Genomic DNA, 6000 nt, shown 5'->3' with positions numbered 1-6000 from the left:
GCCCGTCCGTCCGTCAGTCCGTCCGTCCGTCCGTATGAACACGCAGATCTCGGGGACTATAAGAGCTAGAGCCACCAAATTTGGTATGTATACTCGTGTATTATGTACATATATAGAGTTAATTGGAATTTCGGCCACGCCCCCCTACGCACCCAGGAATCACATAAAACTCTTTTCTTAAAAAGTATGACAGCTAGAGACATCAAATTTAGTTTGTATACCCGTTTAGTTAGCGCGCAGAAATTAATTGTTCAAACTTTTTGCCATAAAACTGTTTTTCTTAAAAAGTATAATAGCTAGAGACATCAAATTTGGTATGCAGACTAGTTTAATAGACGCGCAGAAACTGGCTATTTAAAAATTTTTGCCACGCCCACTTCCGCCCGTGCAACTTAAACAAAACTGATTTTATCAAAAACAAACAAAGCTAAAGTCACCAAATTTAGTATGTATACTGGCTTAGTATGCGCGCAGAGTATATATATTTTCATATTTGGCCACGCCCACTTCCGCCTCCATAATTAAGAAAAAACCGATTTCCTCCTGTATTTTTTTGACTATCGCATTCAAATTCGGTAGACTAATTAATCTTATCTATTTCTACAAAACTACCAAATTTTATTGAAATCGGATTAGAAACATGCAAAATATGCGTATGAACGTATTTTACTAAGCGGTAAACAAGGCCAGAATTGGCCGTTGGCTAGTGGCGGCGCTAGAGTGCTCGTGTGTTCTTAGAGTGAGCGAGATAGCACATAGTATAAGACATGTAAAAACAATTTAATAGACAAACATTTGGTTTTCGAAATTTGAAATATTTGTTTCACCTGGTGTATGGTATACCCAAGTCGACGAGTCGACTTACTTGCTTCATTTTTTTTACACTCAATTTTTTGCGGAGTGCATTAAAAAACACGTCTGTACCCGGCGGCAGTTAAAATAATACTGAAAATAGAGAAAATGTAAAAGCAAAGTGAGTGAACGGAGTTTAATGGTGGTCATAAAGCGCGAAGGAGAAATCATCATATAAACACCCTCCCACAGTGCATCGATGGAAGGCCTTTCAGCGAATAAACTATGGGGTAAGTGCCTAGTGTATTAAGCAGTATCAATTCGGCGACTTTCAACCAAGTTTTTGCGAACTATGGATGGTATTCAATTGATACTCTGATTTGTTGATGTAATTTCTGTTTCAGCATTTTGTGATCAACCAAATAATTAAATTAAAAAAAAAAAAATTGATTTCCGCAAATAATGTTTGACTTGAAGAGAAATTAAAAGCAATGGGTGAATTTGTGTGACTTGAAAATTTAAAATAACTTTTAAGAATTTAAAAAAAAAAAAAAAAAAAAATATAAAAGAGAACTTAAAATAAGATCAATAATTACAAGAAAAAATGTTAACTTGATTCATTTGATATTCCTTCTATATTTTTTCTATTCCATAATCTTCTACAATAATTAATAATGTGTAACTAGTAAGCTATCTTTTATACTGCTAGTTTTAGTCCCTCTTATTCAATAGTTTAATTTACCTTGAGCTGCATTGTTTTGCAAGTCTGAAAGTTCTGAATCTCAAAATGTTAAGTCATACCAGACCAGCTGTTTAAAATTAGTCTGAAAATATTTCTTTAAAATTTATTGTGTACAATAAGAAATGCTTCTAACTGAAATTATAATGAATTTGAATATGATTGCTAAAGCTTTATAAATAATTTTCATTAATTTCCCAGTGACATGGGTAAATGAGTTGATATCGATCAGCCTTTTTAGGAATCTTTACAAATGCCAATAAAGATTCATAGTTGGGAGGGTATAGAACTACATCTTGACCTCAGTAACCGCTAGCTTGTGAACAAAAGGATACACATTCATTTCTTTCGTCTTTTTTTTTTATTAATATGAATTCTTTACTGTGTTCGTAAGTATTTTCTGCCAGTCATTCGATTTTCATTTAAAGTTAGTTTCAGTAGATATCCTAACAAAATTAAATTTTATAATTAAAGGTATTCAGCAAACAACCCCCCCACCCCGCAAGAGCTACGGAACCAGAGGATCTCAATCTGCTGCAGTTCACCTACCGCCTTCTTTTGGTTATCGATAAATTTATTGTTGCTGTGATAGGAGAACCGATTATATAAAAATTATGGCGCACAACGAGAAACCGAATAGGAAGGTTACAAGAGATTGGTTGGAAGCCAAGAGAGCAATTATGAAAGTGTTCACTGTAATGGGCAAACCAATATAAATAACATCAGACAAAGATTCAGCATTTCTGTGTATAGCACTAAAAAATTGGCTACAAGAAGAAAATGTAAATTTAGAAATCACAACAAGAAAAGCGGCATTTCAGATGTAGAAAGATTCCATTAGACAGTAAATGAAAAAATATATATTCAATACTTAACCGAAAAACTAATTAGGGAAATTAATAGAACATAAATTGTAAAACGTTACAAAAGAGGACTCATTAACGGAATTGGTTCAATATATGTATAAATATCTTGTTGGTACTCTTGATCAGGACGATAAAGATGAATTAGAAAAAAAAAAAAAATAATCTTGAAAGCAATAGCGTACAAGCAAACGAACTAAATTACGTAATAGACACTGTTAATAAAGGTTTAGAAGTAATAAACAACCTCAGGTAAGAAAAAGAAAAATCAGTAAGATTAGAAGTTCTAATCTTTAATTTTGAGCATTTCACAGAATACATTGAAGACATAGAAATGGGCATGCATAATCACTTAAGTCATGTTAATTCGGAAAAACTATTGAATACAATAACTCATTTCAAACATTCCTCAAGAAATAATAAAAAACCCTATATTTTAGATACTTCCTTATCCAGATGAAAATAAAAATATTTTGACAGAGAATTCATAATAAAAATAATATTTTCACAACAACAATTTGTTCAAAAAATACAAAACAAATAGAAACTAATAAATGTATAATTGCCATTTTAAATCAAATCCCAACCACTTGTAAATACACTAAATATAAGAATTTTCAAACTAATTACATTGAACCAAACATAATTGTAACATGGAACTTACCAAACTAAACTTAATCAAAATTGCGTAAAAAATGACTTAATAATAGAAGTCAAACACATAATAAAAATTTACGATTGTGCCTTACAATTAAACGAAATATCAATAATAAATTCATTGCTTGACTATAGCCAAAGCATTTATGTAACAAACAATATGACCAGCCTAGAACCTATTTCCTTCATCCAAACAAAAGATAATTAACGAACACACCAAGAATTATACTGTATTTCAAACTATTACATTAACTACTTGTGTACTTACTATAATAAGTTTGATTACATACTTAATCTATAAGTTTAATACAATGCCACAAAAATTAATAATTAAGCATTTTTGATCAAATCGAGCTCCCACAGAAAAAACTGAAACCCCAATTATTGAAAAAATTGAGTCCCAAATTATAAACAAAATTGATACTCCAATCTATACAGCTGAGAAAAACCCCTCCAAGACAACACTGGATCTATCAGAAGCTATCCTGAACCAGGCGCTCACCATGCTTAGACAGTTGCACAATTGTAACAATTGTAACGGAGAGCTGACTATTTTTTACAACACGACGAGGGACGTACGCCAACATAGTTTGATGTACTGTACCATAGAATGTAGCTCACTGGAGAAGCACAGCGGATCTGACAACTATCGCACGCCAACAATTCGAGCGAGTTGCGGGCTGCCCTATACCATACTTCCTTTGTAGGAAACCTTCGTAAGTTTATTGAAAATTTAAAACATAAGTCATTATTATTATTAATAAGTTAGCGTAAGAAATCGTTCCCGCCAATACCATTTTTAGGCAAAACTATCAATACAATAAATCAAATCATCACAATTCCCAAAATACAATCAACAGCTTCGAGAAGAATTTCAACAAAATCTTATCAGGGCAGAAAAGAAAATCCCCTTAATTATCAATTTCCAAATGAAACTCAGTATCAAAACCCTGTGGTAAATCAACCTACTAAAATGCAAAGAAAAAGTACCGTGTTCAGAGTAAGATGGAATGTTCGAAAATTTGCATAATCAGCCTCGGTTCAGACAGCTCGAACAGAACAGGTGGATCAAACGGAACAACCGAATACTTTCAACATCCCGTTGACATGCGTTTTAGATACAGGCTCTTCAATAAATATTATCAACGAAAATTAATTTCATTTTCCAGAAATATCAAACAGTAAAAGGAATAACAGAGCTTAATAAAAGCGTATCTTTTGCACCAAGTAAACTTTGCCCTTAACAATCAAATTTTATTGCCATAAATTTTCATAAACATATGACATACTATTAGATAGAAAATATCTCAGGCCGTTATTAATTATGAAGAAAATGGTGTAACATCAAATTCTATTTCAAATACACCGATAAAGAAAAAAAAAGAAGAATCAATAACTAACTCCAGAGTTCGAATGAGAAGCATTCGCATAACGCATAATAAATAACGGTATCGAGGAAAGAAAAGAATTTAGACTTGATCATTTAAATTCAGAAGAAAAAGAAAAGTAAAAGAAAATATTGCATGAATTTATCAATATCCATTATAGAAAATTGGAAAATTTGACCTTTACCAGTACTATAAAACATAACATCAAAACTGAGCATGAACACCCAATTTACAATCTGAATCGTACCTAAAAATAAGGACGCATCTAAGGCACAAAAGTTCCGCCTAGTAATCGATTGTCGTTGTCGGATGAGATTACTGTCGATGACAAGTTCCCAATACCAGTAATGGATGAAATATTAGACAAACTTGGAGAATGTTAATATTATACAACCATTTACTTCGCCAAAAAATTCTTTCAAATCCAAATGTCACGAATCAAACCAAACACATATAAAGTCAAAGCTATTCTAAAATTTTCAATCCCGAAACAAATAAAATCATTCTTAGGCTTATACTGATTCTTCCGTGAATTAATTCCAAATTTGATACATATTGCAAGGCCTTTAATTCTTAGATTTCCGATCCCTAAAACCCTAAAAGAAATAAAATCATCATTAGGACTATGCGGATTCTTTCGGAAATTAATACCAAACTTTACACATATTGCAAAAGGAAAGGAGCTAAAATATTTATAAACGACCCACATTATATTTCATTCTTTGAAATATTAAAATATCTTCTTATGAATGATCCCATACTTGCATATCCCGATTTCAAAAAGCCATTCCTTTAAACTACAGAAGCTAGCAATATAGCTTTAGGGGATTTCCTGTCACAGTACCATAGACGTATTTCTTGTGGTAGTAGAACACTTATCGAATATGAACTTAAGTTCATAATAATTAATTATTCAGCCATAGAAAAGAAATTACTATCTATCTTATGGGCAACAAAATAATTAATACCTTTTTGGTAGAAAGTTCGAGATTCACTGAAATGGGCAAACCAATAGAAATAAAATCAGACAAAGATTTAGCATTTCTGTGTATAGCAATAAAAAATTGGCTACAAGAAGAAAGTGTAAAGTTAGAAATCACATCAAGTAAAAACGGAATTTCAGACGTAATAAGATTCCATTAAACAGTAATTGAAAAACTCAGAATTATAAATAGTGAAAAAAGACATCGAAGATAAATTAATCAAATTTGAAAAAATTCTCTAATATACAACCATAAGTCGAGACATATAACAACTAACCGAACACCAGCGGACATTTTTATTTATGCAGGATCCAACGACTATAATAAGATAGACACGACTCGAAATCGAAACTAGATTTAGCACCGAACAGTTACTTAATATTTAAAACAGGAACCATGGATCTACCGACAAACTTTGTATATCATTAATTAAAAGTGAATTTAACGCTAATATTTGCATTAAATTGTTGAATTTACATACAATTGATTGCGATATAGGAGGAAATGGTGGGTGGGCGTGGCAAAATATGAAAATATATATACTCCGCGCGCATACTAAGCCAGTTTACATACTAAAT

This window comes from Drosophila tropicalis, unplaced genomic scaffold (genome assembly GCF_018151085.1).
Source record: "Drosophila tropicalis isolate 14030-0801.00 unplaced genomic scaffold, ASM1815108v1 contig_937, whole genome shotgun sequence".
NCBI lineage: Eukaryota > Metazoa > Arthropoda > Insecta > Diptera > Drosophilidae > Drosophila > Drosophila tropicalis.
Note: the sequence above shows the minus strand (reverse complement) of the source record.